The sequence below is a fragment of the Pleurodeles waltl genome, chromosome 3_1, assembly GCF_031143425.1.
Source record: "Pleurodeles waltl isolate 20211129_DDA chromosome 3_1, aPleWal1.hap1.20221129, whole genome shotgun sequence".
NCBI lineage: Eukaryota > Metazoa > Chordata > Amphibia > Caudata > Salamandridae > Pleurodeles > Pleurodeles waltl.
In genome coordinates, this window is record NC_090440.1 from 1459016270 (window position 1) to 1459042443 (window position 26174).

Sequence of the window (26174 nt, forward strand, 5' to 3'; positions counted from 1 at the left end):
AGCTACAAATATTCGAGTCCGAGATGCAGCACACACACACAGCGTGGAAATTGGAGCTGTGGCAGACCATTGTCAACAGGGTGAATGCAGTGGGACACCATCCACGCACCAGGGACGACATCCACAAGAGATGGAACGACCTGCGGGGGAAGGTCAGGGCCATGGCATTCAGGCACCACATCGCAGTGCAGAAGATTGGGGGAGGACCGCCACCAGCACCACCCGACTACACCGACTGGGAGGAGAAGGTACTCGCCATCCTGCACCCAGAGGGACTCACTGGACTCACTGGAGGAATGGACTTTGGTAAGTCATCTACAATTACCCCATATCCACCACACCTGCAATGCATGCACCACCCCACCCACCCACACCCACCTAGACCCACACCCCACCCAGCCATTACCCACCACATCCACCACCCTGCATTACCCACATCTCACTAACAGGCCCACATCACTCCCGCTGTGCACAGCCACCCACCCCTGCACGTACCCACAATGGAATAATAGCCCCCACCACAATGTAATCCCACCACTGCCACTAAATGCAATGTCCACCTCACAAAGGCGCCCTGGAAGGCCACTGAAAGTCACACCAGCACAAGATTGCACAGTTCTGTACACCTCAAACCCTCAGGCATATGAAACAGACATGTCTATGTCCCCCAACAGGCACCACCACCCATGCAACCCTAATAGAGGGGACAAGGAGTGCCACAGCACTCCAGGGAGACAGAGGCACATCACAAGACCTTGGCAAAGGACCCCTGGACACTGATGAGTAGGCAGGCCCCTCACACTGCTCTGGATGCTCACCATGCAGCAGCCCCACCCAGGAAAACACTGTCACCCCTAACACCCAGTCAAGACCAGCAGGCCAGGAGATGCGTACCCACACCAGTGGACCCAGGGCACAGACAGGTGGAACACAGCTACAGAGGCCACAGTCTCCCACTCCCAACATGCAGGAAGGTGAGGGCCCCAGTAGAAGTGGCAGGTCAAGTCCTGCGCAGGGGACACAGGCACAGGGGGCCAGGGCAAGGTCAAGTGCCCCAGTGGGTCAGGGGGTAGGGCACCGGATGGATGCAGCAGCCCAGGACGTCATTGCAGAGGTATTGGGGGCCTACCAACATACCCAAGACAGGTTGGCACAGATTGTGTCCACCCTGGAGCAAAGTCGGAGGATGCAGCTGGAACAACACCAACAGGCCATGGAGCAGTGGAAAGAACACAATGCCAATGGCCACCATTGCTGGAGCACTGCTGCAGTTGGTCAACAAACAGTCAGACACCCACACCGGACAAGAGGCCCCCACAACAGCCCTGGACAACCAGCAACAGATGTCCCAAGCAGCAGAAACAGCACAGGAAATACCCTCCCAGGAATCACAAGGGCGAACCATGCCACCCCAAGAAGCTCCACAGCAGGCGTCCAAACATAGTCTCAGGCCAAGATATGGCACTGGAAACCCAGCTAAGAAGAAGCCCCACTCCAACAATTGCCACTGCCACTACTGCAAAGCAACCATCCCACCCATTCCCCAACTACACTTAGCTGAGGGCTAAATAAAGTACTATACTACAAAATGGACCCACCTATGACATCCAACAGGGCTGCCACCAAGTCGGTTTAGAGGACACCCAACCCTTACAACTTCCATCACTGTACATAGCACATTTCACTGTATTCGACCAATAAACAACTTTTCTCACCTGTAACACTGTCCCCTGTCTTCAATGTTGAACAAAGCTGAGTATGGATGCAACTGGCAGGGAACAACTTTATTGTCAATTTGTGCTTGGTGGTGGTAATATGTGTATCAAATTATGCAAGGAGGGAATGCATATATTGTCTGTCAGTACCATGCTGAAGAGGTCCATGGCTCGCCTACTTTACCAATCCCCCCTATATGACATGGCACTTTTACAGTATCAGTCACTAACCACAATTACAGGCTTAAGTCCCACACAGTTATTGGAAGTAGAGTTGTATCAGTTGGTTCCTGGAATTGACATCTTCCCCTTCCTCATCCTCACCATCACTCTCCTCATCTCTCTGAGGTAACTGATCAGGGCCTATAGCACCCTCCACCTCCAAAAGGGGGATAGAATGTCTCACAGCCACTTTGTGCAGCATGCAGCAGGCCACCACTATTCTACACACCTTATCAGGTCCATAGGCCAGGGAACCCCCAGAGATATGTAGACACTGGAATCTAGCCTTCAGGAGACCTATAGTACGCTCTATCACCCTCCTAGTAGTCCATGGGCCTCATTGTATTTTCTCTCTGCATCCGTCCTGGGATTCCTCACTGGTGTCAGGAGCCAACGCAAGATTGGATAGCCAGAATCACCTAGAGAAATGGTTAATACAGAGTCGTCATTGTAATGTTCCTTAGTCAGACAGGCTGGTTTTCTGCAATGTGTCAGTGAGTGACAGGCAAACCTACCTATGATCCACCCTCTGTCCTCTTGTAGTTGTTCCATCTTCTGTGGCACACTACTGTTCCTCAAAACAAATGAATCATGGACTGAACCTGGAAACATGGCATTCACATGGGAAATGTACTGGTCTACAGTACATACAAATTGGATGTTAATGGAGTGAAAGTTCTTCCTGTTTCTGTACACCTGTTCACTCACTCTTGGGGGGATGATAGCTATGTGGGTGCCATCGATGGCACCTATGACATGGGGAATGTTTGCAAAGGCATAAAAGTCAGACTGGATGGCAGAGAGGTTAGCACTTTGGGGGAATCGCACATAGGACTGCAGAAGTTGTACAAATGCATTCAGAAACCTTGTCAGTACCTGGCTGAACATTGGCTGTGAGAAACCAGCACCCATGCCCACTGTCACTTGAAATGAGCCTAGGGCCAGGATATGGAGTGCGGAAAGCACCTGCTCCTCAGTTGGAATGGCATGCTGATTACGATTTCCGGGAGTCAGTGCAGGATCCACTAATGCACATAGATCCTGAATAGTTGCATGTGTGAGTCTGTAAGTGATAATGATCTGACGCTCCAGCATGGTCCCCATATCCACAAGTGGTCTGTACACAGATGGTGCCCTTCCTCGCCACAAGGGTCGGTACCTATGAGGGGTAAGAAAAAGGAGTGATGTGCACACATACATTGGCATATTTGCTAAATACATGCAGTGCAGTGTTCATAGTAGTGTCTGTACAATAACTGCAACCTGGAAGATGTACATGTACATCACTAGGAGGGAACAGAGTTAAGCATGTGGGATTATATACTCAATGGATAGAGGCCTAGGTGCTTAATACGGCTAGTAGGCCCAGCATTGTGAGTATAATGAATTTCAAGATGCGTAGGTGATGGCAAAATGTCTGCCCACTGTAGTTCTGCCCCTTTGTTGTGGAAGTGACCTAATACCGCTAGCGGTTGACGTCACAGCGTACGGCGGTGTTGACCGCTGTTCGCACCCTCATTGGCTAACATGGATGCCAATGGGGAATCCTGGCGTATCATGATCGCCGCCGGCGGTGACGCTGCATACCACCGCAGAACGTATGCACGTTCGTCATTGTTTGATCACTTGACTCCCTGATCTTGTACGGGCAGGTACTCCACTCTGTGTACTGCTGTGGCCTGCCTATGGATGTTCCAAGTGGTGAAGGGGAAAGGGCCCCGGCCTTCACCCAGGAAGAACTGGAGAAACTAGTGGAAGGGGTCCTGCCCCTGTACGACAGACTCTACGGCAGGCCAGAGGTACATGTGTGTCCAGGTTTGGGGGGCACTGTGTGAGGAATGGATGGAGTGGATTGCACAGATGTGTGCTCCTGTGAGCCAGGTTGGGCCATGGTGCATGGAATGCTGCGTGCCACTGTCCTGCATGTCTGGGAGTACTGTTTGTCCTATGGTTGACAATATGCCAGCTGTTGCCATCGTGCAGGTGCCTGACCTCTGTGTTCCATTTCTGTGTCACCCTATTAGGTCAGCGCCCACCAGAAGAGGACACGTTGGCATGCCATCGCCAAGGAGGTACGGACCCTGGGGGTGGAGCACCCACTGTCAAAAGAGGTGGGAGGACCTGTGGCGCTGGGTGCGAAAGATCAGTGAGGACCAGCTGGGGAAGTCCTTCCAACGTGGAAGGGGTGCCCGTCGGGCACTGACCCCCCTCATTGCGAAGGATCCTGGCGGTGGCGTACCCAGTCCTGGATGGGAGCTTGAAGGCTGCACAGCAGTCACAAGGGGGTGAGTACTCACAGACCATACTTCAGCCTGGAAGGATGAGTGTGTGTGTGATAGGGCTCATGGTGCTTAGAGCAGGGAATGTGACTGGTGTCTGTCTACTGGTTGTTCCCCAAAGGGTGTAGGGGTGTCCCTGTCAGGTTTCACCTACCTCAGATCCAGCACTATTTCAGGGGATGGGTGTAGGTCAGTATACTGCTCAGTAGTCAGGGGCATGGCCATGGGCATAGTGCACGGTGCTGTCTGTTGGTTGTGTCTGCTGGGTAGGTGTATGTCTGGCCATTGTGTATCAGCATTCAGCTGTTTACAAGTGTACCTGTTTTGTCTCCCTATCCCTCTTCTCTTGTGTTTGTTTGGTACAGCTTCAACATCAGGTGAGGGAGATTGAGGCACTGGCAAGTGGGGAGGCAGCGGCCCACAGATCCTCCGAGGCAGAGACAACGGACGCCCAGGGGACCAGTGGGTGGGAGGGCGAGGGGACTTCCACGGGGGAGGCTACTACCACAGGAGGTAGTGACTCTGAGGCCTCCTCTGATGGGGGTCCTCTGGCGGTGGCGGACCCTAGTGGACACACCATTACCGTTAGATCTTCTGCCACCACCCATACCATCAGCGCCCTCCCTTCTGCTCCCCACCGAGTTGCCGGTGCCTGCCCACCCAGAAAGGTGGGCGTCTCCTTCGACCCAGGCACCTCCTCCCCTGCCCCAGTCAGCCCTGCTGCCCTCACAGAGGAGGCTATTGACCTCCTGAGAACCATCTCTGTAGGGCAGACTACCATCGTCAATGCCATCCAGGGTCTGGCTTCTGAGGTGCAGCAGACCAATGCCTATCTGGGTGGCATTCACGGTGCTGTGTCTGCCCTACAGAGATCTTTTCAGGCTCTGGCCTCCTCTTGGATGACAGCCAGTTTCCCTGGCCATTCCGTCACCCCTCCAACCTCCTCTACCCCTTCCAGCACCCCACTCCCTTCACCCGTCCAAAGCACACACTCAGACCCGCTTACAGGCACCTCAACACACAAGAAGCACACTTCCAAACACAAGCACCACACCTCCCACCACAAGCATTCACAGAGCCAACAGACACCTGCACACACAACAATGTCCACTTCCCCCAGTGTTACCGCCTCTTCCGCCTCCCTGTCTGTCTCTCTACATCCACACCCTCATGCACTGCACCTTCAGTCACTGTTACTGCTCCTCTTCCTGTACTCACCACAATAGCAGACAGCCATACATGCACCCCATACACCACACTTGCACTTACCACCTCTATTGTAGTTGACACATGCAGCACACTCACCAGACTTGCAGACACCCACCCAACATACATCCACACTAGCTGTCTGTCTTCTCCCACTGTGTCCTTCCCCCACCTCCCAAAACACACAAACACACCAAGAAACCCACCCGTCAGACATCCACCACACCACAGCATACAGAGCAGTCTGAGCAGTCACCTGCACATACTACACGCACACCTACACCCCATACATCCACTCCCTCTGCCTCCACTCCCACCCCCTCATCCACGTCCACCCCAATTGCTCCCAAGAAACGTTTCCTCTCCCGTACAGACCTGTTCCAACCCACTGGCCCACCCTGTCTTGTCCCGAAACGTGTTCACCTCCTTGCCCTTTCTGCTCCTTCCACATCACAGCCCACCCTGGTCCAGCCTTCCCATTCCCGTGCCCCTTCTCTGGTGAAGAAGAAGGCCTGCTCAGAGCCTAAGGAATCCAGCTCCACCCGAGCCAAACAGCCCCAGCCCCTTCAAAGGAGAAGCCCACCCCCCTCCAACCTCCTCACGCAAGTCTAAGTCCCATCCTGACATCAGAGACTAGGACGGAAGTCAATACCACCCCAGGGGGATGTCAGGGTGGTGTATGAAGCCAAAATGCTTCCCTAACTCAATGTCACATTGCCTAAACTCATGCGTGCCGCATTTTGCAGCAGACATTGAAATACCATCTCCACCAAAATAGCTGGTGCATGTGCAGGAAGGGACACCTCTCTGCACATGAACAAATCATCGCTTCAAGGCAGCCACACCGTTATCATGCTGCAACAATGCCTGTGTTGGTGCATGGGAGCACTAATCTGTGCAGGTGCAGGGGGAATTGCAGGGCTGTTCTGTATACAGGTAAATATGGCACATCACTGCATATCGAAACTGCTGCAGTGTACTGCAGCACACCTTGCAGCTGCCCTGAGCCATGCCAAATGAGAAAATATCTGCCCTAAAACTTGCAACCTGTGGAAAACAATCCATAAAGGCTGAACCCACAAGAACTGACACACAACCATATTCGTCCCATGGGAATGGCCACCGAATAAATGCATACAACACATTGTGCATGTATGTGAACAGCATGTGTGAAGCTGATCAAGTGGCTGCATTCTCCCCATTTGACAAGTTAGAGGGCTAGATCAAACAAAAAATTATGGTGTATGCTTTTGTGCAAAATTAGGCAGCATCATGCAGCGTCATAATAAAAAAAGGCAGGGATGCACCATATACATTAGAATACATCGCTCCCCTGTATACCTCCCTGTGCAAGTGGTAATTAGATGTTGTGCGCCAGTGCAGCCACCCTTCCACCATAGTGCAAGGATGGCTGTGTTGAGGGGGAGAATGTTTCTGTGCAGAAAGGAACACCGTCCTGCACAACAACAACCTGAAAGTGTGATTTGCTCTTTCTCTGTGTGGTGCATGATGCAGCACACATAGTAAAAGCAAGAAATGCAGTACAAATGTACGCATCACTTCTCGATCTTGACATGCGAAACCCACCCCTGGGCTGATGTCAGATATTGGGTCAGCGTCCGGAATACAAATAGTCAAAAATTTTAGCCAGTGTCAAAACACAATGGGTGTTGCCGTGGTACACCCAGTGCAACACCCATTTCATTTGAACGCTGCCTGAGATTTACGAATATCAGTGAACATGTGGCAGTGCAAAAATCTATGGCCATCCCAGGGGTTGTGTTAGCAAGGCCCAACGATGAGGCATACATGTATTTTCCCTCACACAGAGAAGCCAAATTGCCATGAGTAATTGTGTATGTGCAGGAAGGGACACCTTCCCACACATAAACAAACAAACCTTTCAACGCAGACATCCTTGCACAATGGTGTAAGGATGCCAGCGTCAGCGCTAGGCAGATCTATGTGGCGCCAGCTCAGGGGACAACACAGGGGTGCACCATAGTGCAATAGACACAGTGAGGCGCTGCCACTCTGAGTGCAGCGTTGCCCTCGGTCATATTCCATTACTAGTGAGCTTGACCCATGTGTGATGCACAATGCTACATATAAGTACAACCACAACTTTGGGTCAGTGACATATGAGTGAGCCTCCAGTGGCAAATACATGGGCCCATATTTATACTTTTTGACGCTAAACTGCGCTAACGCAGTTTAGCGTCAAAAAATTTAGCGCCGTCTAACGCCATTCTGAAGCGCCATGCGGGCGCCGTATTTATGGAATGGCGTTAGCCGGCGCAAGCAGACCGGCGCTGCCTGGTTTGCGTGGAAAAAAACCACGTACACCAGACAGCGCCGGCGTAGGGGGAAAATGGCGTATGGGCGTCTTAAAATGGGGCAAGTCAGGTTACGTCGAAAAAATCGTCGTAACCCGACTTGCGCCATTTTTTTCCGACGCCCATCCCCCATCAACATGACTCCTATCATTGTAAAGATAGGAGTCATGCCCCCTTGCCCAATGGCCATGCCCAGGGGACTTCTGTCCCCTGGGCATGGTCATTGGGCTTAGTGGCATGTAGGGGGGCACAAATCAGGCCCCCCTATGCCACAAAAAAAAAAAAAAAAAAAACTTACCTGAACTTACCTTAATGTCCATGGGATGGGTCCCTCCGTCCTTGGGTGTCCTCCTGGGGTGGCCAAGGGTGGCAGGGGGGGTCCCTGGGGGCAGGGGAGGGCACTCTGGGCTCATTTTGAGCCCACTTGTCCCTTAACGCCATCCCTGACCCAGGCGTTAAAAAGCGGCGCAAATGCGCCGTTTTTGGCCACGCCCACTCCCGGGCGTCTCTTTTGCCCGGGAGTATAAATACCACGTAAAGGCCTGGGAGTCATTTTTTAAGACGGGAACGCCTCCCTTGCATATCATTAACGCAAGGAAGGGGTTCACGCAAAAAAATGACGCACACTCCGGGCACTTTGGCGCCCGAAGCGTCTAACGCCATAGTATAAATATGGCGTTAGTTGGCGTTAGTTTAGCGTCGAATTTGCGTCGAAAAAAGCGACGCAAATTCGGCGCAACCAGAGTATAAATACGGCCCATGATGTCCCATGTCTACAGCGGATGCAATACAATATTGATTTTATGCTATCTCATTGCAGAGGATGATGGCTTACCTCCTGCCGACCTGTCTATCCTGGATTTCCCTGATGACATGGATGACCAGGTACCAAGCCTCAATAACCAGACCCTCCAGGATGTCCTAGGAGCACTCCATACACCACCTCCAGTTGCAGAGAGGACACACAGCATTGCAGGGTCTCCACAGAAACCACCCAGCCACCAACACATGCCACCAGACAGTACTCACACAGCCTTGGACCCCGAGGACCCAGAGATTAGCTTTCAGAGGACAGTGGTAGGAGTCCAGCTAAGAGCTGGAAAAGCATGTTCTGGTGGCGATGGAGACCATGGCAGGCAGCCTGGAGGGAGTGCGAACATGCCTCAGTCCAAATAAAGACAACTCAGCTGCCATCAGAGGCACCTGCTACGTGGAGTCCAGCAGTCTTTGGCGGACATAGCTTCTGTCATAAAGAAAAGGCTATGACAAATGGCATCCCAAAATACCAGTAGCATGCAGAATATCCTGGACTTCATAAATGGGAAGTGGCCTCCCTCAGGGAGAGCATGGTTGCCTATCACTGTGTTGTAGTTTCAGTTTTGAAGAATCAGCAGTTCCTTCTTGCGGCAGTGATACCTTATGTGTTGCCGTAAATGGCAACTGCTGAGTCCTTCGACTCCACATCTCTATCCCCTGAGGTGTACGTGGCCCCCTCTACCTCTACAATAGCAACAGCCATGGAACAGGAGGCACTGCATGTATCAGAAGATGAACATGTGGAAGGAATAACATTCACAAGGAAAAGCACCCGGTAGCACTTGTCTGTGCCACCTGGACAGTTTCTCCTTAGTTCTGGGCTTAAGATCATGCCACTGTTGTGACAATATGAAATGTGCCCTCTTCGCCTAACCACTGTAGAAATGTCTGCTATGTGCTGTCATTGTCTCTACCATATCAAATGGCAATGTTAGGCACTCCTCACTAATGCACACATGTAGCATTTTTACTGTGATCCATCTACTCAGCTAAAAATTTGCATTGTGTCAATCCATGTCAATGTGAAAGGAATATCAGTACTTGAGTGCATGGCTTTCAGACACTAAGCCACAACCTAGGATCCAAACAAGAAGAAGCTGAATGATGGTGACAACTAACTGTATTTACTAAATGCTTTGGAACCCATATCCTTTAAAGTAGACATACGGCATACGGCATGTATGGCTCATTATCCAAACAATTATAATTAACCCAGATGAGAGTATCAATACAACTGATTTGTGTGGAACAAGAAAAGCTAACCTAATCAGTGATGGTCGCCTGTCAGTGTTGCAGAATGCAGTTCCAAAATTGGGAGTTGTCAGATGTACCACACTTACCAACATTGAATCAGCAGGACCCCACCAATGACAGGTCAAGTGCCATGTTTACCTGTCCAAGATAAAGATTACATACACATTGTGAATGGCTGGGACACAGGATGGCAAATGTATGCACTAGTAGACAGTATGTAGCTGCCATTCTGACAACTCCTTGGTCATGGGGATGCATATGGGAAACCTGGGAAATCAAGACAGTAAGCATATCCTAGGTCATCCCCCCAACTTGGCCAGTGCACTTGACAAGCCTCAAACCCAATCAATTACAAAACTAATTAGGCTAAGATGAACAGTATTTAATTTTAAAAACATCAAGCAGATGAAAACTTAAAACCTACCTTAATCTAAACTATCCTATACTAACTATCCTTAAATTAAAACTACACCTATTGAAATTATTCTAAACTTATCTTACACATGTAACACCACACTCTAAACATTGCTCCCCCACACCCCTTAAGAGACGAGATACAAGTAGGACAACATAAACTATGACTACAAATGTACTGACCTAACCTATGGTCTAAACAAATATATTATTATTTTTATTATTTTTTTCTTTTTTAATATACAAATACCCCAGCATAACCCCCACCCAACCTCCCAACAATGAAAAAATGTAGGAAAAACCAGCCCCCCATTATACTTAACCTAACCTATGTCTACCCTACACTAACCTAACACTACACATCTAAATTCCATGTAAATCTTTACAAAACAGTAAAAGGGAGGGGAATGAACTAGGATGTTGTACGCCACTTTAGTAGTTGAATTCTTGTTTTTTTTAAAGCTTTTTCCTGATGTACCACAATAACGTGTGGTCCTCTGCAGCATCCTCCTTCAATTTGGTGAGTCTGGCCAAAATCTGGCCAATGTCCCTCCTCATGTCCTGCTCAAATTGACTAGGGACTACTTCTGCAGGTGGCTGTAGTGCAGGTTGCGTGATCACTGGTGCAGCTGATGTTGAGGACTGTGGTCCAGATGTGGGCCCCTGCACTGCTGATGACTTGTCTTCAGTGTCCTTTTGTGGCTCTCTAGGAGATACCCTATGGGGAAAGGCATGCCATTCCCTTGATGCTTTTTCCCTTCGGAACCTCCTGCCCATTCGGTGGCAGGCAACATCAACCTCCATTATGTGTCGGTATCGTTCGGCCCTCTTATGGAAGTCTCGCCTCTGTGCTTCAATCATGTTGGCAGCTGAAACATGAGGAGAAGCAAGCATCATTATCAGCATTGGGTGGAGGTTGTACAGGCATGTAATATACACTGCAACTGCATATAACACATACAGTCCAACACACATTCCTCACAAACTACATACTCCTCATTGATGACTATTTCCTACCAGCCATCATCAGTATCATGTACATGTCACTGGGATAATAGGAAATCTACTTGAAACAGCAAGGCCCAGAGCTGAGTGGACAAAATTGTCCATGATCAACATTAGTGTCTTTTAAACTGGTATTATACAAAACACAGAGCAGCAGGCTATATTGCCATGCACCTACCTTCTATTACCTAACATATATTAAAGATTCGATAATCATCAACAATTTCTTGACGTATGCACTCGTTCCAACTCCTGCTGCCAAGGTGCAATCCAAGATGCAACTATATGAATGATTTACCAACGGTGCACCACCAAAATTAAGTTAAAGTGTTCAATTTATAGCCTCAGCCCATTTAAATCTTCTTTTTATTCTTCTTTCTTTTTTGAAAATAGGCACACATTCATAACAGCAGCTGCCAACGCGTTTTGTCCATACAACAGGACTTCTTCAGGGATGTAATATCATAAATATACATCTCATACAAAACAAAACAAACATCATTACATGTACAATGACTCTGAAATATATAGATAAACACAATAGAAACATATAAATAATTTACACAAAACCTATTGGGGATCCAAAATGGACAAGGGAAACAAAAAACAAAAATAAAATGACTAAAAACCATAACAATAAGTACAAGCAACATACATAACAATTCTAAAAATATATGTACATAAATGTTGCTATACCTAGCAACATTTTTCAAATGAGCAGAAGTGTTCCTATATAATATGTTCACAAACATTATTTTAATTCTTCCCAACAATATGACAAAAAATATATAGATAATTTACACCAAATAATATAATTAACAAACAGTTTTAACAAAAGAATATGATAATTGCAAGAGCATTTCATCAACCATGCACATACAATCATATACATCACTATATGAAATAAAACATACACTTAAGTTCAATTCCTATAAGCAAGCCATATCCAAAGGGTGTTCGTTATTTGGGAACAGAGCGTTAAATGCGCTCAATGTTAGGACCTAATTAAAGATGAGAACTTATATCATATATCAAAAACACCATTATCAAAAGTTAACATTCCTCCAAAAAAGGGGGAAGATGGAAGGACTCATTATTATCACTGACACCATATTTCACTTCTCTTAAACCACATTTTGTGTGGAAAATTTCCAAGAAGATGAAAACCACTCACTCATAATTACTGCAATGGTATAACGGAATTGGATACCACTAAACCTATATAGCGGTCATCTTGGGAAAAGATTCAACATCCAAAAACTAATAGCATGCCACCAAGTGCAATACCGTTCTATTAATGAACCATTAGATAAATCACCAAAAATTCCCCAAAATACATTTATTGCTAAATTAAACCAAACAATATCCTCCAATATCATAGGTCGCCCCAAGCCTATTTACGTCCTCTTACCTTTTATCATGCTGATAATCGACTAACCACCGATCTGCATTGTCAACGTAGATCCGGAATGACAAAAGAACCCGAGATACTGAATAAGCCTGAATTTAAAGGTCCTGCCCGTCTAATGACCCACAATTCCAAATAGGAATGACGCACCCATAATGTAACTGATACTACAAATATGCGCATCACTGCTCCAAATGATGGGGGCCAACTTGGAAAAGGATTAGTGACAAGATGACTAAAATAGCCAGGTATCCATAACAGTTCCATTTTGGCATAAAGCCATTGATTTATATGTGGTGGCCACCTTGGAGAGGAATTCATGTTCTCTTTACCTTTTCTCATGCTAATAGCCAATTAACCACCAATTTACGTTATCATTGTAGACCTGTAGTAAAGAAAAATCGAAATTTCGAGTAGACCTGAATTCAAAAGTCCAGCACACCTAGCGGCCCAAAATTCCCAATCAGGAATACGGCACCCCTGAAAAAACTGATTCTCATTACTCCAAATAATGTCGGCCATCTTGGAAGACGGTCCTGTTAGTAAAAACTATGGTATACCACCACATGGAATACCCAAACCTAATTAAATTGGAGTCCAAGCAACATCTAACTGTCACAGATCTATCGAGTTTATAAGAAAATATCTCAAAATGGCCATCTCGGAACAGGATCTAAATTTTAGAGATTATATTGAACAAATATCATCCCAGTTTAGTTAATAATGAGAAGATTATGGAGGCCATTTTAAAGTGGGGGATTTAAATATTTAATCATACTGTTACTAAGAGATCTAACAAATATCATTAGAAAATCCTCATAATAAATATTTTCGCAAAGAAATCAAATCAACCCAGGATATTATAATCTAACTCTTGTTGGTATTTAGTAACCAATAACACTGTAAGATTACAAACTCACTCCATATACCAATCATGAACATTACCAACTATAAAAAATAATGGAATTCATCATAAGTATTATGATCCATATCCACAGAATGTAGGCGACAAGTCCGAGCTGCCTCCTTACGGCCTAAAGACAATTCTCTGTTGCCACCTCTCGGATCAGGAGGTACATGGTCAATTCCATTAAACCATATTTCACTACTGAGACCATTGGATATTACATATCCTTGTTTCTTATAGCTCGCACATGCTCCTGTATCTGTAATTTCAAAGGCCTGATTGTGCTACCCACATAGATCTTATTACATGAGCTTCCCATCACATATGTGTTGCAACATATTGCTTCTCAAAATACGTTCAATACGTCTTTCTGATTTTATCAGGATGTCTTCCTTGTAGCCTCAACTTCTAAAACAATGTTTTGCATATTGATATGTGCAACAAAAGTATCCCTAGTGCTACAATTACGCCTTATACGAACCATTTAACCAAAATAAATATTATTAATAACCATTTTGGGATGAGCACTAGTCGCATGTAAGATACTGTTGCATGCTGTCGTTTTGCTAAACATCGTTCTTTGAATTTTGTTATTTTACAAATAAAACTGGATATCCAAAAAGTCTATCCTATCCCTACTATGCTGTATACTTAATTTAACATTATAGGGATTATCATTCAAAAAGGCATGATATGTCAGCAATTGGTCCACTGTCCCTTTCCACAACATTATGATATCATCAATATACCTCCCCCGGAAAATGATTTAATCAGTCCTAGTGGAAGCATATCCCCCCCAGGCATGTCCCCTCTCATACCAGCCCATAAAAAGGGCGGCATAAGACGGAGCAAACTTCAAACCTATTGAAGTGCCCTGTAGCTGATGAAACTATCGACCATCATGTAGAAAATCATTTTTAGAGAGAATAATATCAATCATTTCAATGATCATATTATTGTGTTCCCAGTGGTCAGCAGTTCTAGTATGCAAGAAGAATTCAATAGCTTTATTACCAAAATCTTTCCGTATACATTTGTATAGACTAGTCACATCGATTGTAACAAACATGAGGTCCTCAGACCATGTGAAATCTTCAAATTTGTTAAGTATATCTTTGCTATCTTGTGTATATTCAGACAATATCTCTGTGGGTGAGGATATACCAGCTATGATTGGTCTCCCTGGTGGAAAATCTCCACCTTTATGTAGTTTGGGCAGGATGTATATACAAGGATATCGTGGATCTTTTCCCGAGAGATAGTTGTATTCCTCATCAGCAATAAGACAACTTTTACACCAACCAGCTTGCTGCATGTTGATATATTCACATAATGATTTCATAGGATTGTATGGAATATGTTCATAACACGTTGAATCTGAAAGTTGTCTATCAATTTCCTTAACATAATCACTTCTGTCCATTATAACTACATTACCCACTTTGTCAGCTTTTCTAATTATGATAGCTTGATCAGATTTGAGGGTCTGTATAGCTGTCCTCTCACTCCTAGTGAGATTACAACCTTTAAATAAAGGCTTAGTCACCTTTCCCAAACGTTTGTGCAAGTCCTGAGTGACCCTAGTATGAAAAAGGTCAATATTATGATGTTTCCTAGGAGACATAAATTTAGATTTAAATTCTAATCCACTATTCACATCCAAGTTTTCCTCAATTCCTAAATCAGCCCTCAAATTGTCAATGTCTACCAGTTCATTGTTGGGTAATGACATCACCAGTTGTAGATCATATAGGTCAGACACCAAATGTGAGGGTGTCTATTTAACCTTTGTCCTAAGTTCAATCGATGGGACAGATGGCGTATGAAAAGAATTGAAATGGTCCCTTAATTTAAGTAACCGTGTGAACTTAAATAAATCAACAAAAATTCCAACCGGATCATTAATTTGAGTGGGACAGAAGCCCCAACCTCTACTCAATACTTCACATTCCACTTTGTTAAGAATACAATTGGACAGATTTACAACAACCAATTTATTGTCATGTATTATAATATCAGTATCCCCTCCAGATACCAATGTTATTGTATCCATACAGCCCCGTTCTACTAGTACTTCCTGGAACGTGTTTGTACCCCTTGTGCCTCCCTTCCTTTGTCTCTGTTTCCAATGTTTGCCCCCCACTTCTGGTCTTTGTTCTTTGCGCATTAACTTGGTTCCCATACGTAATCTTTCCATTTCTGCTAAAAAAGTTGATGGGCCTTGTAATGTGGGATTAGATGAGGTCCCCTCATTCGATACTGCACTTTCTAGTGATACCACAGAGCTACTACTAATCAACTTAGATTCCCTAGTATCCCCTTGTGTTCATTTTCCCAAGCTGGTCATTTTCACATTATCATATTTCTATGCAAACGTGTAAATCCTTCCCTCCTTATAATCCATATCATCTCTCTTAATTATCCGTAGCTTTTTATCACGTAAATGCACCTGGTATTCATTCATTACTTTGTCAAGAACTTCATAATTCTTATTAATTACCTCTTTAAGATTCACAGCCTTAATGTCTTTTTCCATCTTATCTATCTTGGCCTGTAACTTTGCAACTTTTTTATCTGCATGTTTAATCAATATGTGCATCATCACGCATGAAGCATTCTGCAAATTCTCCTCCCATTCTTTCAATGATTCCTCATCTAGATCTGCAAAGGTTGGGAAGGTTAAAATTCTCAATCCTCTTGGAATCTTTTTGTTATCTAAATATTTTTAGAATTATTATGTATGTTGTTTGTACTTATTGTTATAGTTTTTAGTCATATTTGTTTGTTTTTTGTTTCCCTTGTCCATTTTGTATCCCCAATAGGTTTTATGTAAATTATTTGTATGTTTCTTTTGTGTTTATCTATATATTTTAGAGTCATTGTACATGTATTGATGTTTGTTTTGTTTTGTATGAGATGTATATATATAGTATATTACAGCCCTGAAGAAGTCCTGTTGTATGGACGAAACCCGTTGGCTGTTGCTGTTATGAATGTGTCTATTTTCAAAAAAGAAAGAAGAAGAAAAAGAAGATTTAAATGGACTGAGACTATGAATTGGACACTTGAATTTCATTTTGGTGGAGCACCGTGGGTAAATTATTCATATTAGTGTCTTCTACCTAGTGAGGAGTATGTGCCCCAACAAGTCTGGATTTCCTGTGTCCCTGTGCATAACGGGGGCTGTGTATGCAATCCATCACCTCGATACACCTGGAGAAACATCAAGGCTTACCCGGTCATCATGGAGGCAAGGAGTGCGCCATTTGATAGGGGGTTAGGTAACTTTCCTACCTGCTATTCTAAGGTTTGGTTAATCAACATGAATGTGTCCTTTTTTAAGACCTGACCTGAGCATACGTAACAAGGGGGCACGCCATTGCCCATGATGTCCCCACATGTACAAATGATTGTAACTCCCAGAAAGCTTGGCTTTCAGCCTAAGCTGCACATCATAGTTGTCAACACATTCCAGAACTGAAGCCCTCTAGTCTGTGCTATGTAGTGCTACATGTGTTAAATGTCACACACATGGTAGCAGTATGGGTGCCCTTAGGCCCACGGTGAGTCTGGCACTGCAGTTGGTGCTGCAACAGTATCTAGAAACATTGTACATAATTTGCACATACATGTCAGATATCATCAAAGTACCAGGTACGCACACAGCATTCACATTATATCCATATGTGATGTGATCTCCATCACTCACAAATATCATGGTGGTAGAACCATGTTGTGAAAACTGCTTGAGATCTGGTGTGGGAAGAATAATAGACTTTTCACCTGGAGGTTAGTTGTCTACACTACTGATTGTTGTACAGCACAATATGGCTCCTTGCAGTACTACAGACTCATAATATCTGAAGGGTACCGAGGCACCTGTGGTGTATGTGTCTCCTACATAAACCCCCTAGAGACCTCTGCAGATGTCACTCACATCTGTACTGTCTTGTCAGTAAGTGTAAGGCATGTGTGACACACTGTGCTGACAATGGTGCTGTGACAAAGTAGTTGTAAACAGGCATGCTATGTACATAGACCGCTGTCCTGAGACCTCTGATGGTAGACACCAATGACTAACAGGCCAGCCATAACAATTCGCATTTCATACAATTCCATGCCAGCACACTTTGCTCCTTGTACAACATGCAAGCCATTCTCATTGCAAAACATCCCAGCAGCCGTTCAGAGTGCCAGTATAATTATACTAAGGGATTTCTGAACTTACTCAGTGGTTTATACATATGCCACCCATATAGGTTTTGGGACCCCCTTTTATGCATGATGCATGCAGGCCTCATTTGGTGCTGCTCATTACTGAGTTGTCCTATGCATGCATCACAACACTTTGTAATGGTTGTGCAGAGAAAATGGTACATCTGCCCAGCGTCAGCTTCATTATTGTACATCTGACTTGCAGACCTAAGGTGGCGCTGGGACTCATACAGGTAGCATACGAGAAGTCCACATCCACAAGCTTTACATGCAGCACTCAACCGTATCTGCAACTATCATGCACATGCAAAAGTAAGGACTTTGTATGGAAATGTGAGACTTACCAACTGCTCCACCAATCTCAATTCAGATGATCCAGCAGATCCTGCTCCCTTGCTACCAGATCTGCTCATTGATGTTTCAGTTGGTGTTTGTTCCTGCTGTTGCCGAAGATCCTTGTGAGATGGTGGAGCACCTTGCCTCACCGCAGCCACCATGCCTCTGTGGGGTAGCCTAGGATTATCCAACCACCAAGTTGCAGCATCAAAGGGAGGTAGTGCTGTACAAGTCAGATGAACCCCCCCAGCTCATCAGCAGACATCTGTGGCATCCTCCACTTCTCAGACATACTGAAAATGCAGTTCAGCCTAAACAAAAAAATAAACCTAACCACTAACCCAACTACCCCAACATCTATTCTACCCCAGACAAACACCCCATAATACAGAGACAAAAACAGTATAATGACACTACAAAAGACAAGTTTTAAGACAACTAAGGACAGCACCTACAAGACACAACACAAGAAACATAATAAACACTCCAAAATACACCAATACACCTACAACACCAGCTCCACACACCTTCACTCAGTTACAGACAAGAAGACTGTCAAGTGAAAGTGAACTTATTGTACCATGTTTGGAGGCAGGATGTCCTGTTTCATCACTTCCTGGGCGTGTGCATCACGTTTCCAGTCATGTGTCATTTTTTTGATGCATGACTGTCATATATTGTTTTTACACCATTTACATGAAAAGGCCTTTGGAAGTGTGATAGACGCTCATGGGCTAGGCATCTTTTAGCTTAGGGCTATTGTGTGGTATATGCGTATGCTTGAAAAAGTTTGATGCATGACGGTCATGCGTGGATTATGCACCATGATGCGTTCAGAGGCGTGTGTACATGTAATTGCCGCTCACGGCCCAGGTGTCATTTTACAAACATTGCAATGTGCCGTTTATGCGTTCGCGCCATAAACTTTTGACGCATGATGAATTTGTGTGACTTTTGCATTGTAGGGCTTGAGTGCACCCTGATTAACCTAACATGTTACATGAGCTGTGCAAGAATGTTGTATATGTGTTATGGCAACATGTGTGTGAATGTCCAGTACTCTCATTACGGTGACAATGGTATGTTGAACATATAGGTTTGTTTATGGGTCTGCTGAATGCGACTACCCATACCTTGTGCATACGTGCATGTGTAGCTACACTGTGTCCACATACATGGTGGCACATGTGGGCTATGTGTGTACACATGTGTATGTATACTAATTTGTGGGTGGACTACATTGTTATGTTTGAGATGCAAATGTACACATTACTACAACATAATATATATGACGGCCCATGTCCAACACATGGTATAGCAAGTGACAACCATGACAGTTTCTACTCACAGTATTCAGTGGACTTGGACTACATTGACATCAAGTAAACCCTGCCAATTAACGTGTGCATGTGTGTGTCCACTCTGTGGTGTGTTGTTGGATTTTACTTCATGTTGCTTTGCTACACGTGTGCCATTTGGTCCCCCATGCATCTTAGTTGCAAGAGATGTTATGTACACATGTTGGTGAAGATTGGTATCTGCCATGTGTGTGTATTGACGTGTTTTGTAATATCTGTAACATATGAGGACGGTGGTGTGTTCATGGGATGTGAAACCTCATATTTCTATCTTCCTGCATGGACACATGTTCAGTGCCACCCTTGTTTCCGGATGTCGGAACACATGTGAAGGTAATTTTTTACAGTCACTGATCTTGTGATACATATGCCCTTACTATTGTGCTAGGTTGCCTTTTGCTCAGAATCCATACACATTGCCATGCCTGAGCCAATACAGTGGTACATGCGCTGAGATATGTGGTATATGTGTGCATGCCATCAACTAGGTACTCACATTTGTTCACATCATGTTTGTTATGACAGTCACAAATAATGGCATACCACTGTGTAACTGAGTTGAAGTCTGGTATAGATGGCAGTCTACTCATCATCACAACTGTGTAAGTTTGTACGGCAACACAAACCCATGGTTGCATGTGAAGGGGCAAGTTGACGGAGCTCCAATTTACTCATCCCCCTGTGCACATGCATCAGGCCAGTGCCAATGTAATTCGTTAATGAAGCGAGAGGAGTGGTGTGTGGGTTTATTGAGCAGGGACCTAGGACCAGATGTATGAAGCATTTTTCAAGTCACAAAGGGCCCGATTCGCAGAATTGTCCCGTTTGCGACTTGAAAAATGCTTTTTGGGATTTACAAAGCCCAAACTGCGATTGGGTAACTTGTTACCAAATCGCATTTTGGGTTTTGCGATCCTTTATTAGGCAGGGACATATCAAGGGCGTCCCTTCCTAATACGGAATCCAAATGGTATGTATGATTGTTTTGTGATCGGGAATGCGGTCGCAAAACAATCGCAGTTAGCACCAGTTTGAAACTGGTGCTTACCCATTCGCATACGGGAAGGGGTCCCTAGGGGACCCCTTCCCCTTTGTGAATGGCAGCAAAAATATTTTTTCAGAGCAGGCAGTGGCCCCATGGACCACTGCCTGCTCTGTAAAAATGAAAAGAAAACTTTTCATTTTTGATTTTGAAATGCATCTCGTTTTCCTTTCAGGAAAACAGGCTGCATTTAAAAAAAAAAACTGCTTTATTTAAAAGCAGTCACAGACATGGTGGTCTGCTGTCTCCAGCAGGCCATTATCCCTGTGAGGGCGGCCATTCCCAATGGGGTCGCAAATTGCGACCTACCTCAATAATATTCGTGAGGTATGTAATTTGCGACCCCATTGGGAATCGCAAACAGTGTAAAGTACACTGTTGTACATCCGGTTTTGTGACTCGCAAATTGCGAGTCTCTAAGATTTGGAGTTTGCGAGTCGCAAAACCATATCTTTGTATATGTGGCTCCTAGCCTCTTCATGATTGCTACTCAGCAGAACTATGCACACTCGCCAGCAGACAGACACATGCACAATTGTGAACACACAGATCAGGATATCACACTTTCCTCTGCGGTACTTGATGTCAGCTTTCCCCTCTCAAGTACCTAGCTCCGGTGCCTGCACATGTGGGACATGTAACATTATTTGCTGCCCTTAGTTGTTTCCTTGGACAGCTTGTTGGGCTTGTATATCTGTTGTGACTTCAATATTGGAAACATGCCAGGGTACAGATGGGGTTGTCTGTCACAGCATCCTGTCATGGTGGCATGCGATGGGCAAATACCATAGTATGTTACTGCCCAACATGACTGGGCTTTGTAGTTACCTGCCCACCCTTTCTGTACAAATGTGAAATGTTGACATGTAGACCTTAATGTGTTGTACAGTCAGTGTTGGTCTATGTGTGTCCCTTCTCCATGTATTCCTGCACTAATGGTCAGGCATGTATTGTCACCTAGATTGCTCCCATTCTTTAGGTGGCTTGCACTTTGTACACGTCTTCTACAGCAACATTGTCTGGTCATACATAGACATGATGCAACATGTGACTTGTGTAATTGGAAGATGTACACATCTCCTTCTACTGGCTACTTGATAGTTATGGTTCCATTGACGGTATTTGTGAGATGTCATGAGTTACACACACACACATGAAATTACTCCTGCCACAGCACTTGTATTGTCTCCATTTCACCTCCAGTGTTGTATTTTCAAGTATCTGTGGGTCTATTGAAGCTGTCCATTCACAACCTCCAATGAACATGTGTATGCATTCCTTACAGCATGCCACAACCTAGGTAACTCTTACCATGACTGAATGATATTGAGGGGTGAAATCATCTCAGTGCTGTACAGTACATTTCCCAATTGCTACATATATGCCTAGGCCTACTCACACTCATATTGGTGTTGTGTCTCAGACATTTTTCAACAATGCTGAACATAGTAGCACATCCCACACTTGATTGCGATGTTAAAGCCATAACATGTATGGGACAATTTGTTACTGTTACTATCATGCACTTGTTCTGTCATGTGAGTGGCAATGAGTGGTGTGTATTGCTTTGTGCTGTGTGATGTATTTATACACAGCATACTAGGTGAACATGCAGATATGTCAAGAATTGTTGATACTGGCAAACCCGTTGCTACCTAGGACATACACCTGTATATCAGTCTTTACATGTTTGGCTGGATTTGCTCTAGGTATGTGTCAAGACAGCAGATTTGTGTGCCAAGTGTGGATCTCGTGTGCATAGTGAAAATTAGACACTCTTCCTGCATTTGACTCAGATACAAATTTGGTGGTGCATTGTCCCAATAAATCAATGGATCATGGCTATAGGTCATGTGTTTGGATAATGATTCTGCACCCATAGATGATAATTTAGTCAGACAACCCATTGTGCACTCAACAGCCAACGTGTGTGCCATACGTGAGGTACAGTCCACCATGTCCCAGGGTTGTGCCCAATGGCAGTGCCAGGACACAATCCCATGGACACACTGTGCAGGCTCAGCATCGGACATTGGTTACAATCCCTGGACATTTACTGAAGGACCACAGTTAGCAATGATGTTTCACCCTTGTCACACATGTACCATGCAGGCAAAGCTACTGTCACCATGAGTTGTTACAGTGGTCTGTTCCTACATAACTTGATATCTATTTGATGACAGCCCCTACCTTATGTGTGCCCCCCTTACACATATTCTGTTATGCATGGTGTTGTTGTGGTGAATGGGATAGGTATTAGCACCTTGCCCACTTGATGGAACAAGAAATGTAGTGGTGCATAGAGCTAGACCTTCAGGAGCCACATGGCCGCAAATTGTGTGTCACTGATATGTTAGATAGTGGAAGTAGACTCTCTAACGTCACAAACGATGTTGCTACCATACTGGTCCCCTTTTTGTTACTTACCTGCTCACTGAGGTTTGAGTCACATTACAATGGTGTATGTAGTGGAGAATGAGTAGACCAAGGAGAATCAGGTGCAAAGTGATTTATTTGTGTTATTTACAATGTGATGATTATAGTATAGTGACAATGTCTAGAAGTTCTCAACAATGTGGAGTCTCCTCCGAACTCCTGCAGCAGTGTTCAGTTGTTCCCCCTCCACATTATCTGCTGCATCGTCATCCTCCTCCTCATTGGGGACATCAACCTTTTCATCCCAGGGGATATTTGTCCTGACACCAATGCTGTGTCGGATTGCACATGCCAGAATTATTTAGCGAACAAGTGGTGGAGCATACAAGAGGCTTCCTCCTGTCAGGGCCAGGCACTGAACCTGGATTTCAGGAGCCCAAATGTCCTCTCCACCACACTGCAAGTTTTGCTGTGTCCCTCGTTGAATGCCCGTTCTTCTTCCATTGTGGGATTGACAAATCCCGACATCCCCCACGGCTGTATGCCGTACCCTTGATCAGATGCAAAGGATAGAGAGAAGATGTGTTGGTAAGTGTTGATAGTGGTTTGGAACATACCATGGCAGTTGTACTTTTTAGTTGGAGTGGTGACACAGACTTGCTTGTGGTATAGTGTATGTTCCTGTTCTTGTGAAATGGTTTCATTAGACTGTGTTGATGGACATGGCAATCTTGGGTTATGGCTCAAATGCCTCAGAAAAGCTATGCTGATCCCAGAATGATGGTTATGATTTAGGTAAATGTGTTGTGTAGTCCATATTTGAAGCAGTGTTCTATTGCTAGATGGAACCTACCACCTCCTAGCACCACAATGGTGCCAGATATTGAAACACCATAGTTGCCCTACAAAGCCAGACTGTGCCGTCCTTGTTACCATGTGGCACTACGCATGCAATGTGACACTTTGTGACCCTTTGTGGCAGATGATGGTTGTGCAAGCCATCAATTGTACATGAGTATGTATCACACATTAGTAGATGATGTAGTATCTACTAGCTTCCAATACATGATTTCTGACAGACACTTTCTACACATGCACAGAGCAGGCTTTGGGAGGGGCACAGCTATTTTTCACATGGGTCCCTTAGTACGGTGCATGTAAGGTCAGGTATGTCCTCTATGCTCCTACCGAGTCCTACTATGACATCCATGATTGTTAGTGTTGTTTTTACAGACTCAGCACCATAGTGGACTGTTTCTAGTATTTTCAATGGACATGGTGTTGTTAGGGGCACTATGGGTGCATGTGATGTGCACTGGAGTAAGTGCTGCCCCATTTCTCATGATTCAGCCCCATTGACTTTCATGGCAGGTAATTTTGTATTTGTATGTGTGCGACACAGTGCATCAGACAGGTGTATGTGCACATTACAGGTATGTCAGATATGTGTAGCTCATATATATTTGGTTATAGCACCAGTTGGGTGGCATTTGATTTAGGTTCTGCCAGAGACTTGCACACCATGGTTTACGTGGGACTGTGCCTATGTGTGACTTTCTTAAAATGACCATAGCCTATGCCAGTGACATGCCTGGGTGCTTCTTCATTTGATGTAATATGTGTGAGACCTATATTTAGTTGTCAACCTGTGGACACTTTGTTTTGTGAGCAGCTTCTGTATGTAAAGGGGATTTGGCTCCACCTGTCCACACATGGTGTGCCAGTCAGGGTGTGGCTGTGTTATGAAAATTTGGGTGCATGTGTTTGTGACATGCAATGTATGCAGTGTAGTGTGGCATGTTGCATATGTGTAGTTGCCTGTACATCTCTGTGGCCCTGCACATGTGTATTTAGTGTGGTGTTTGTCCCGTTTGTCCTATATGGTTGGTGTGTTGTGTGTAATGATTGGTATGGTGGCTTACCTATGAGTAGCCCATTGCCATGTTGGCCATCCTGGAATCGCTGGAACCATTGCATCCAGCACATGCGGAAACCCAGACACTTGATAGAAACCTTGCTTGGTCTCCTGCTGCAGATGATGGGTGCTTGGGAAGCAGATGTGGTGGGATGTGAGGTTTAGGATTGCATCCAGGACCTTTGCCAGAAAGACTGAGAAGGATGACTGGGAGATGCCAGCCACTTGTGCACCCATATCTGGAGTGATTTAGATGTCATCATATGGAGGACAGCGAGGAGTTTTGTCATGGGTGGAATGTTATGTGGAGTTGCACCCTTGCTGTGATGTGTGGGGCAGTATGGTGCAGCAGGTGTACAATGGACTCCTCGTTGAGTCTCTACATCCGGACCACATCTTCTTCCCTTATTTCAAGGATGGTTGTCCGCTGTCTGAATATCCTCTCCCTCCTTCTGCGCTGCCTTTGTGGCTGCTGTGGTGGTGTTTAGGGTTGCTGCAGTGATGGTGGAGGGATCTGCTGTCTTCGCAGATATCTGCGGCGTGTACCAAGCTGGAGCAATATTCCATGTTGTCCTGGATGTTTCCAAAGCTCCATTTGTGTGTTTTCCTTGACTGGTGGTGTGTGAGTCTCAAACTTTAACGCCTGGTCTGACCAGGTGTTAAAATTTGACACTAATCGGGCTTCGTGCCATTTTTTGAGTACGCTTCCTTAGTTGAAATTGTTTTTGCATTGGGAGATAAATATGGCGCTAGGGGATTTGCGTCGTATTTAGGACGGGAATGCCTACTTTGCATCTCATTGACGCAAGGTGGTTTCACACATTTTAGAAATGGTGCTAAGCCCAGTATTTTGACCCTAGACGGATCTAGCTTCAAAATATAAATATGGAGTTAGGTTAGCACCATTTTAGAGTCAAAATAAATGGTGCTAAGTTGACGCTAACCATCCATAAATATGGGCCAATGTTCAGAGGGTGACTGACAAGGTAAGGGCCAACATTAAGAATGAGGTATACAAAATGTTAGCTCTTGGGGTTATTGAGTTCTCCAGTAGCCTTCGGGCCAGTCCTGTGGTCTTGGTCCCAAAAACTGCTGCTCCTGGTGCCAATCCAGAACTCAGGTTCTGAGTGGTGTACAGGGGACTCAATGTGGTCACTGAGACTGACGCGCATCCCATCCCGAGGTGATGAGCTCATTGATCAGTTAGGGGCTGCCAACTATCTCAGCACGTTTGACCTAAAGTCTGGATATTGGCAGATTGCTCTGACTGAGGGGGCCAAGGAGAGGTCCGCAGTTTCTACTCCAGATGGGCACTACCAATCTATGGTGATGCCCTTTGGGATGAAAAATGCCCCTGCCACCTTTCAGAG